The sequence below is a fragment of the Lolium rigidum genome, chromosome 3 (assembly GCF_022539505.1).
Source record: "Lolium rigidum isolate FL_2022 chromosome 3, APGP_CSIRO_Lrig_0.1, whole genome shotgun sequence".
In the NCBI taxonomy this organism is placed as follows: domain Eukaryota; kingdom Viridiplantae; phylum Streptophyta; class Magnoliopsida; order Poales; family Poaceae; genus Lolium; species Lolium rigidum.
The window spans coordinates 112,514,207-112,525,448 of NC_061510.1; positions in this window are offsets into that span (position 1 = coordinate 112,514,207).

The window sequence follows — 11,242 nt, forward strand, 5'->3', positions numbered from 1 at the left end:
CGCAACCCTCCCTCGACTCGCCGTCGTCGACCGGCTCGTTTGCCCGCCGCTCCGACCTCGCTGGACGCCGGTAAGCCGCCCATCGCCACCCTCCTGGCCGCCTGTAGGGTTAGCCCTCGCCGGAGCTCGTCGACGAAGGGGACAAACCCTGGCCGTCCGATCTCTTTTAATCCCACGGTCCACAACACACCATACCGGTTCGGTGTTTTAAAAGAAACTGATAGTGGACCCCACTGTCAGGCGGCCCGCTCGCCTCGCCAGCGTAGCTGGGCCGGCCCAATTCAGTTCCCGCCCCCGTTTAAATTCAAACTAGTTTATTTCTTGTTCATTTAAATTACAATCTGGTGTTAACTTTGAAATTTAATAGATCCAAATCTACTGAGCCAATTTCAACAAATTTTAGATATTTGGAAAGCTCATCAAAAACTCTATCCAATGCCACTGGATTCAAATCAAAATATGTTGTAGAATTTGAATAGTAAAAATAACAAATCAGTAACTTTTCAAACTTCAAATAAATCTTAAAAATCAACCATAAACTATTTTGAGGTGGTTCCACCTCTCAAAAATCACATTTGATGTTGTCTAATTTATTATGTAATAAAATACTATAGTTGTTTCATATGATCTTGGGCTAAACTCAAATAATGGCTATCTGGCCATTTCTAGCTCATTTAAACTTTTTCAAAAATAGTATTTAAATAGTATGAGGTGTAGCACCTCATGTAAATCATCCTCTCAAGTTGTATGAAGTAGTGTGATAACCCTGGTTGCTTGGCCTCACATTTGTTCACTTAATATGAAATGTTTGCCTTAGTAGCTTTTTTAAATTGTTCCAACAAATTATTTAAAACTTATGGGAGTGTTCCTCTCATTTAAATATTGTCTTGAACAATTCAAATTGAGGTTGAGACTCTGGTCATTTAGGTCTCACCTGAATTGTTGATGATATTAACTCTTTACCTTGTTAGGATTAAAAGGTATGAGGTGTTCACCTCATTTAAATCCTTTTTCTCAAATGATAAGTATGAAGAGGTTGACTTTGGTCAACCTAGGTCATATATTGTCCATGAGAGAAATTAAATCTTAATAAGATGATGAGAGGAAATTATTTCTCTAAATAATTAAAAGTAACACCTTAATAAATATGAGAGGAAATTATTTTCCTAAATAAGAAAACAACACTTTTACCCACTTAATAGTAATAAGTGATGTTAGTTTACTTGTGTAAATTATATGAGGTGTTTTACTTCATTTAAATCTTGTCCCAAGTACTTTCATATGAAGTTTGAACCCCGGGTCAAAAACTCTCACATGAAATACTTGGAGATTTAAATCATAATAGTCACTATTAAATGGTATGAGGTATCCCTACCTCATTTAAATCATTTTCTCAAGTGATGATGATGAATGGTTGACCTAGGTCAACATAAATTCATGTGTGATGAATTGAGAAATTAAATCTTAAAGAAGATTCAATGAGAGGAAATTATTCTTCCTCAAAACAATACCACCAATGCACCAAATTGTATTAATTATGTGAATAGAATAGTTTGTGTGAATATATGTGATGTTGGGAAGAGCCAATGAATTGTTTGGTGATTGTATCCTCGTATTCGTATTTTAGACGCTAGTACCGAGGAGTATCAAGAGGAGGAGGAAGTCTACTTCCAGGAAGAGGAAGACCACTTTGATCAGTACACCACTCAAGGCAAGCTAGTATTCTTGCATGCTATTACCAATGCAAGCTATGTTATTTTGAAAGCTATTACCAATGCAAGCTAACACCCTTGCAAGCTAATAGTCTTGCAAAGTGCAAAGCTCTACTAGAGCAAGGCACACTCACCACTACTTTTTACTTTATGCTTATGATCCTATTTCCCAGTTTTATTCTTACAAGCTTTGGTTTTTGATTATTTATAACTTGCTTTTATAGTTAACTTTGGTCTAGAAATAGAGTACTACAAGAGTATCAAAATTAGCCTAGCAAGCTCCAAGATATTTAGCATCCCTCAGGACTAGTTGCTAGTGCTCAATATCAAAATTGACTACTCTAGATGGGAACTTGTGAAATGAAAAGACTTTGAAAACCTTGGAATGATGAGTCATTCTATTGAAAGATTTTGAAGGTGAATATGACTGGTGAATGACTTGGTGAATTTTACAAAAACTGATGGTTGGGTTTGGATGCGATACCATTTCCAATTTTGCAAGTACCCCCACAATACCTGATATGGGTAGGGCTTAACTAGAAGTTTATGTATCTTAGTATGGGTTCCCTCTAAACAAGCGTCATCGGGGTTATGCTGGAGGCTGCCTCTACAAAAGTGAAGTGATGTGATATGACGTGAAATGAGGTGAATGTCCGGCCCAAGCCCTGTGCAGTTCCCAGGCTGACAGTTTGTCTTCACTGGGAGGCCAAGCTCATGGGGAGAGATGCCTATACTAGGATATGTAAGTGAAAGGTTATGGTTGGTAGTCCGCACACGGAGTGTGGTAAATCAGGGCCAGTTAACCCTGACGGATTATTGCAAATGTTGTGGCACAAGTGTACGACCTCTGCAGAGTGTAGATCTATTCGAATAGCCGCGTCCACGGTTATGGACGGTTGGAAAGGCCATACTGTTCCGTCATCAGACTATTTTCAAAATGTGACATGTGAAGGGTGATTTTTGAACTTGAAAAGGTGAATGGTGACTTGTGATTTGAATTGAAAGGTGACTTTGACTTTGAATCACAACTGAGTTGTGGGAATGACACTAATGTTCCCGCTTGAGTTAGTTGAGCAAATGAAGGTTTTTGTTTATTAAAGTGTTTATGAAATAAAACTAGCTTTATGCAAATGAAACTTAGAGCTTAGCACCCCCTTACTATAGTTGATAGTGTTTACCTTAGTATTAGTTTGCGAGTACTTTAAAGTACTCATGGCTTTGTCCCTGGCTATTCAAATGGCCAGACTATGAAGAGGAGTACCAGAACCCGGAAGAAGGACAGCAGGACGTCCACGACAACTAGGATCACTCCTGACGTCAACAGTTGCCTGTGGAACAGATGGACCACGACCGCTACGCTACTTCGCTTCCGCTATGTGTTTTGTAATTGATCAATGGATCATCTAGTATTGTAATGAGACTGGATCATGTGATCCTTTGTTGTAAGACAAGTATGCGTTGTAATAAATGATGTGTTGTGATATTAATCTATTATGTCTCGCAAAAACAATATTCCTGGGATTGCGATGAATGACATAATAGGCATCTGGACTTAAAAATCCGGGTGTTGACAAGTTGGTATCAGAGCCATTGTTTGACCTTAGGAGACCCTAGTTAGAATGGACGTCTGCAAAACTTAGCTTCAAAAACCAAAGAAGTGAATAATTGTGAAAAACTTATTCTCACTCTTACCCTTGAAATCTTTTTCAAAATGAGAAATTCATACTCTACTTTCTTTGTAGCACTATCTAAAATTTTGCACACTTGAATACTTCTCTAAATTTACTCCTCCTCTTTGCTCACAGATGAAGTACCAATGGGAGTCCTATAAGCTTGGATCCGGAGACGACAAAAGTTTCGAAAAGGAATTGAAGCAACTGGTGGACTATCTGGGACATCCGTATCCCGAGTTCTTCGGAATACCCCTCAAGGCTCAGTCAGGAGAACCACCTCGGTGGGACGTCTCTACCGATCTACGAAGGAAGCTTGATGCCCCAGTATGGGAAACCATATGGTTTTCTGTAACGGGAAACACTTGGAAGGAAGGACTAGACAAAGCTATGCAAGAAGCAATTTCCCGTCTGTGTGGACAAAATGAGGACAAGATCAAGAACACTCGCTTCATTTACTACCCAAGACATGACTCCATGGGAAGATCAATGACCATGCCCCCACCACAACCAAAGATGAACCCCTATGAAGCACCTCAGGACTTCAGGCAGTACAAAACCCGCAGGGATTTGGACAACGCCCTCGCCTCTCGCCAAGCACCTCACCCGTGAAGACGAAGAAACCCCCCCCTGAAGAGTAGTATCACCCAAGCACTTAAGTAGGTGTGAGTTGTATCAGGATCCCCCTTGTATCGTAGAGCGATGAATGGTTCTTCAAACCAACGGTGTGTTAGATTTGTAATGTATGATGCTTGGTATGAATGAAAAAGTGTTGTTGGTTTTTACCCCCGCAACACTACTCAAGTTTTCAATTTTATGAACTTTTAAACTTAACAAAACAAACCATAGAAAATTCCCTCTTATCTTATCATCTACATCCATGTTCAGATGGCCCCACCAACCCGCAGCACCAACCAAGACGCCATGATGCAGATGTTGCAAACCATGCTGGAGGATAGGCAAGCTGAACGAGCTGAGCGCCAAGCCAACATTGCTGCACTGCAACAGATAGCTCAGAACAATCAAGGCCATGGAAACCACGATCACCCTGGATCGAAGCTGAAGAACTTTCAGCACACCAACCCTCCGGTGTTCAACAAGACTGAAGAGCCCCTCGATGCTGATGACTGGCTCCAAACAATGGAGAACAACCTCGAAGTTGCGCAAGTTGAAGCCGCAGAGAAAGTGCTGTTTGCCACGCACTACTTAGCAGGACCAGCCAGAGCTTGGTGGACCAGCACCCGTGCCATGAATGCAGGACAGATGATGACCTGGGAAGACTTCAAGCTGAAGTTTAGCAAGTACCATGTGCCCCAAGGACTGATCAAAAAGATGAGAGACGAGTTCCGTGAACTCAAGCAAGGAAGAATGTCCGTGGTGGAATACCGCGACAGGTTTCTTACTCTGTCAAGGTACGCCCCGGATGAGACCGACACCAATGAGAAGCGAAAGGAAAGATTTCTGAACGGACTGCACGACGAGATGCAACCGTGTTAGTGAACATTCCGTTCGCTGACTTAGAAGCCCTGGTAGACTCAGCCATACAGATGGAAGGAAAGCTGCATCAGGCCAACGAAAACCGCAAGAGAAGAATGATGAACCAGAGTGGACCCCACCATAACCAGAAGTATCGAAATAACTCCTCTGGAGGATTCACCCCAAGATACAACAAGCCCCCTGCCCAGAATTATCGCCCCAACTACACCAACAACAACGGAGGACCCCCGAAGCACGGAGGGAACAACAACAACAACAACAACCGCCCCAACAACAGCAACAACAATGAAAACAACAACAACCCCAATACTGCCCCAAGGACTGGAAGCAATGCTACCCCCGTCAACCCCAAAGACAAGTCCACCGTCAACTGCTATGAATGTGGAGTTGTGGGTCACTTCTCCAAGGAGTGCCCCAAGAAGCTTGCCAGGATTACCGCCAATACCGCAAAGCACCTCGCTCAACAACAGCGCCGCTTTGCCGGAAGAAGGAACCGTAACAACAACAACGGACGTTTCTACCACATGACTGCCACTGAAGCTCAGGAAGCACCCCAGACAATGCCAAGTATGTCCTCCTGTTATTAAAATGCTCAATCTCTCTTAGGAACCTAACTTTTCTTAAAATCTCGGGACGAGATTTGTTTAAGGGGGAAGGGTTTGTAACAACCCAAAAATTTCAAAACAAACAAATTGAATTTTCCCTAGTTCCAAATTTTGGAACCAACAAAAACTTTTATTAAAATAAGATTGATACATATAGACCTTGTTTAAATCTTGTGTTTTGCCATGATGAGTGTTATTATGCTTATGTGCTAAACCCTAAAACCCCAAAGTGATCAAGTGAAGATCACCAATCAAATAAAATACAAGAAAAATATTTCAAATAAGAAAAACCTTAAACCCTAATCTTCTCCAAAATTCATTTTGGATATATTTTGAGAAACACAAAATAAAATAAAAGACCTATGGGGACATATAGCCCTAATAGGTAAATCTTGAACCCTACCTTTATTAATTATGCTAAATGGTGGTGAACCTTTGAGGACCCCACAAAACCCTAAACCTCACCCCTCTTCTCACCACCCTAGTTAAAATGAAATAAAAAGAGAATTAAATAAGAAAAAGGTATATGTGCCTATGGCTATTTTTCTAAAATTTTACCCTAAGCCTTTCTACTTTGCTTAGAGGTTTGGAAAACCTTCTTACACCTTACCTAGTACCTATCAAACCAAATCCAAGTGGTTTCCAAAGAAAATAAAAAGAAACTAAAAATGCCATAGAGGCATATGTAAGAAAAGTGCAAATTTGTGAATTTGAGAAGTTTGACCCTAAGACTTGTTGTGAATGGATGGATCACTTCCATATACCATTTCAACACTCAACAACATCAAATGGGCCAAGAACACTCAAATCAAAAATCAAATTAAACATATGCATAGAAGCATATGTGCCACATAGCCATTTCACCAAACTTTGACCTATGGCTTTAAACCTTGACCAAATGGTGTGAAACCATCTCTCAACCTAATATAACACTAAATTGACCCTAACCCATGCCCAAGTGAAGCAAGGTGAACCCTTTTCAAAAATAATAAAACTTAACACATCACCTCTTATGTGTTATGGCCATTTTTGCAAATCTTTGACCAAGACCCTTTTAATTAGTTTCAATGGTTTGAAAATGTTTCTAAACCAATAAGAATCACATTAGAGTCAACCAAAGTCAATTCAAATGAAGAGAAATCACATAGTGAGAAAATCCCCAAAATTCCCTCACATACACTTAGCCCAATTTGCAAATCTTCAACCAAGGCCACCATTGCTTGATCTCTTGCTTGTAGAATACTTATATATGATAAACAAACACTTTTGCATCAAAGAAACAAGAATCAAATCAAAGGAAAATTCAAAACTCACATACATGTGATAATGGTCATGTGATCCATTTATAAAATCTTCCCTACTTTACACCCCTGCATTTGACTTTTCTTCAACCAAACTTGGTCAACTATGACCATGTCATCCAAGACCATGTCAAGGTCAACAACTTCCATGTTGACCATCCCTGCTGAAGTTGACCAGGTTGACCAGTAGAGAATTGCCAAGTGGAGACTTTGAATTAAAGAGAAGATGAGCCACTTTTTGAATTCTTGCAAACCTTCACCAAAATGACCACCACCACCACCAATCTACTTCAAATATTATATGAATGAGATCCACCAAAGGATTTTCCAAAATTTGAAAACTTTTCTCTTGCGGGCATTTAAGCAAACACCTTGTGTGCCCAAGCTAAATTTGAAGCCCATACTGATTTTTGGTTGGACTTGGTCCAACCCTGGCCACCCCTGCACCTCTGGAGACCCTCCCTACCCTGCAACACCAGAGCCACCACTTGCCAGCCCTTGCTTTGGACCAACATGACCAATGCCAAGCCATGCCGGCCCTCTTGTCACCTCACCATGCTCACCCCTCTCCTCTCACATCCATCTCCCCTCACCATGTCAATTGACTTCCCCTGACCCTGCTGAGGCTGACCCTGCACGCCCTTGACCGAGACGGTGACCACCCTGCCCAGGAACGGACGTGCCCAGACGCGCCCAGAAGCGCCCATGCGCGACAGGACGCGCATGGTGACGCCCCGGAGCACGCCGAGCGCGTCGTCGCCTCGTCGCCTCCACCTCCCCCCGGCCTCGCCTTCGCACGGAGCATCGCCACGGCACCCGCTAGCTCCCGGACAACCCCATCTCCCCGCTCGAGCACCGTCGCCGTCGTCACCATCGACGACCGTCCGCCACGGTACAACACGCGCGCGTCACGCTCCTGCCGCGCGACCCTCGTTTTCGCGTGCCTTCAAGCGCGTCGTGATCCCCGTGACGTAAGGAAGAGAGCAACATCACCGCCCACTCCTCTCCGCCACTGTGCCGTCGTCGCCATGACCGACCAACCCATGCCGCGCTGCCCTTCCTCGCCCGCTATAAAAGCTGACGCTCCTCGGACGATTTCTGCACACCAACGAGTTCTCCACTCCCTCCTGAACCTCCTCGACCTCTTCCCCTCTCCGATTACACCCCACCTCGCCGGAATTTGGCCGGAGCCCGCCGCTGCAGCAGCTCAACGAAGCCGACGATTCCGAGCACCCCTGGAGCCGCCGCAACCCTCCCTCGACTCGCCGTCGTCGACCAGTTCGTTTGCCCGCCGCTCCGACCTCGCTGGACGCCGGTAAGCCGCCCATCGCCACCCTCCTGGCCGCCGGTAGGGTTAGCCCTCGCCGGAGCTCGTCGACGAAGGGGACAAACCCTGGCCATCCGATCTCTTTTAATCCCACGGTCCACAACACACCATACCGGTTCGGTGTTTTAAAAGAAACTGATAGTGGACCCCACTGTCAGGCGGCCCGCTCGCCTCGCTGGCCGTAGCCGGGCCGGCCCAATTCAGCTTCCCGCCCCGTTTAAATTCAAACTAGTTTATTTCTTGTTCATTTAAATTACAATCTGGTGTTAACTTTGAAATTTAATAGATCCAAATCTACTGAGCCAATTTCAACAAATTTTAGATATTTGGAAAGCTCATCAAAAACTCTATCCAATGCCACTGGATTCAAATCAAAATATGTTGTAGAATTTGAATAGTAAAAATAACAAATCAGTAACTTTTCAAACTTCAAATAAATCTTAAAAATCAACCATAAACTATTTTGAGGTGGTTCCACCTCTCAAAAATCACATTTGATGTTGTCTAATTTATTATGTAATAAAATACTATAGTTGTTTCATATGATCTTGGGCTAAACTCAAATAATGGCTATCTGGCCATTTCTAGCTCATTTAAACTTTTTCAAAAATAGTATTTAAATAGTATGAGGTGTAGCACCTCATGTAAATCATCCTCTCAAGTTGTATGAAGTAGTGTGATAACCCTGGTTGCTTGGCCTCACATTTGTTCACTTAATATGAAATGTTTGCCTTAGTAGCTTTTTTAAATTGTTCCAACAAATTATTTAAAACTTATGGGAGTGTTCCTCTCATTTAAATATTGTCTTGAACAATTCAAATTGAGGTTGAGACTCTGGTCATTTAGGTCTCACCTGAATTGTTGATGATATTAACTCTTTACCTTGTTAGGATTAAAAGGTATGAGGTGTTCACCTCATTTAAATCCTTTTTCTCAAATGATAAGTATGAAGAGGTTGACTTTGGTCAACCTAGGTCATATATTGTCCATGAGAGAAATTAAATCTTAATAAGATGATGAGAGGAAATTATTTCTCTAAATAATTAAAAGTAACACCTTAATAAATATGAGAGGAAATTATTTTCCTAAATAAGAAAACAACACTTTTACCCACTTAATAGTAATAAGTGATGTTAGTTTACTTGTGTAAATTATATGAGGTGTTTTACTTCATTTAAATCTTGTCCCAAGTACTTTCATATGAAGTTTGAACCCCGGGTCAAAAACTCTCACATGAAATACTTGGAGATTTAAATCATAATAGTCACTATTAAATGGTATGAGGTATCCCTACCTCATTTAAATCATTTTCTCAAGTGATGATGATGAATGGTTGACCTAGGTCAACATAAATTCATGTGTGATGAATTGAGAAATTAAATCTTAAAGAAGATTCAATGAGAGGAAATTATTCTTCCTCAAAACAATACCACCAATGCACCAAATTGTATTAATTATGTGAATAGAATAGTTTGTGTGAATATATGTGATGTTGGGAAGAGCCAATGAATTGTTTGGTGATTGTATCCTCGTATTCGTATTTTAGACGCTAGTACCGAGGAGTATCAAGAGGAGGAGGAAGTCTACTTCCAGGAAGAGGAAGACCACTTTGATCAGTACACCACTCAAGGCAAGCTAGTATTCTTGCATGCTATTACCAATGCAAGCTATGTTATTTTGAAAGCTATTACCAATGCAAGCTAACACCCTTGCAAGCTAATAGTCTTGCAAAGTGCAAAGCTCTACTAGAGCAAGGCACACTCACCACTACTTTTTACTTTATGCTTATGATCCTATTTCCCAGCTTTTATTCTTACAAGCTTTGGTTTTTGATTATTTATAACTTGCTTTTATAGTTAACTTTGGTCTAGAAATAGAGTACTACAAGAGTATCAAAATTAGCCTAGCAAGCTCCAAGATATTTAGCATCCCTCAGGACTAGTTGCTAGTGCTCAATATCAAAATTGACTACTCTAGATGGGAACTTGTGAAATGAAAAGACTTTGAAAACCTTGGAATGATGAGTCATTCTATTGAAAGATTTTGAAGGTGAATATGACTGGTGAATGACTTGGTGAATTTTACAAAAACTGATGGTTGGGTTTGGATGCGATACCATTTCCAATTTTGCAAGTACCCCCACAATACCCGATATGGGTAGGGCTTAACTAGAAGTTTATGTATCTTAGTATGGGTTCCCTCTAAACAAGCGTCATCGGGGTTATGCTGGAGGCTGCCTCTACAAAAGTGAAGTGATGTGATATGACGTGAAATGAGGTGAATGTCCGGCCCAAGCCCTGTGCAGTTCCCAGGCTGACAGTTTGTCTTCACTGGGAGGCCAAGCTCATGGGGAGAGATGCCTATACTAGGATATGTAAGTGAAAGGTTATGGTTGGTAGTCCGCACACGGAGTGTGGTAAATCGTGGCCGCTTAACCCTGACGGATTATTGCAAATGTTGTGGCACAAGTGTACGACCTCTGCAGAGTGTAGATCTATTCGAATAGCCGCGTCCACGGTTATGGACGGTTGGAAAGGCCATACTGTTCCGTCATCAGACTATTTTCAAAATGTGACATGTGAAGGGTGATTTTTGAACTTGAAAAGGTGAATGGTGACTTGTGATTTGAATTGAAAGGTGACTTTGACTTTGAATCACAACTGAGTTGTGGGAATGACACTAATGTTCCCGCTTGAGTTAGTTGAGCAAATGAAGGTTTTTGTTTATTAAAGTGTTTATGAAATAAAACTAGCTTTATGCAAATGAAACTTAGAGCTTAGCACCCCCTTACTATAGTTGATAGTGTTTACCTTAGTATTAGTTTGCGAGTACTTTAAAGTACTCATGGCTTTGTCCCCGGCTATTCAAATGGCCAGACTATGAAGAGGAGTACCAGAACCCGGAAGAAGGACAGCAGGACGTCCACGACAACTAGGATCACTCCTGACGTCAACAGTTGCCTGTGGAACAGATGGACCACGACCGCTACGCTACTTCGCTTCCGCTATGTGTTTTGTAATTGATCAATGGATCATCTAGTATTGTAATGAGACTCGGATCATGTGATCCTTTGTTGTAAGACAAGTATGCGTTGTAATAAATGATGTGTTGTGATATTAATCTATTATGT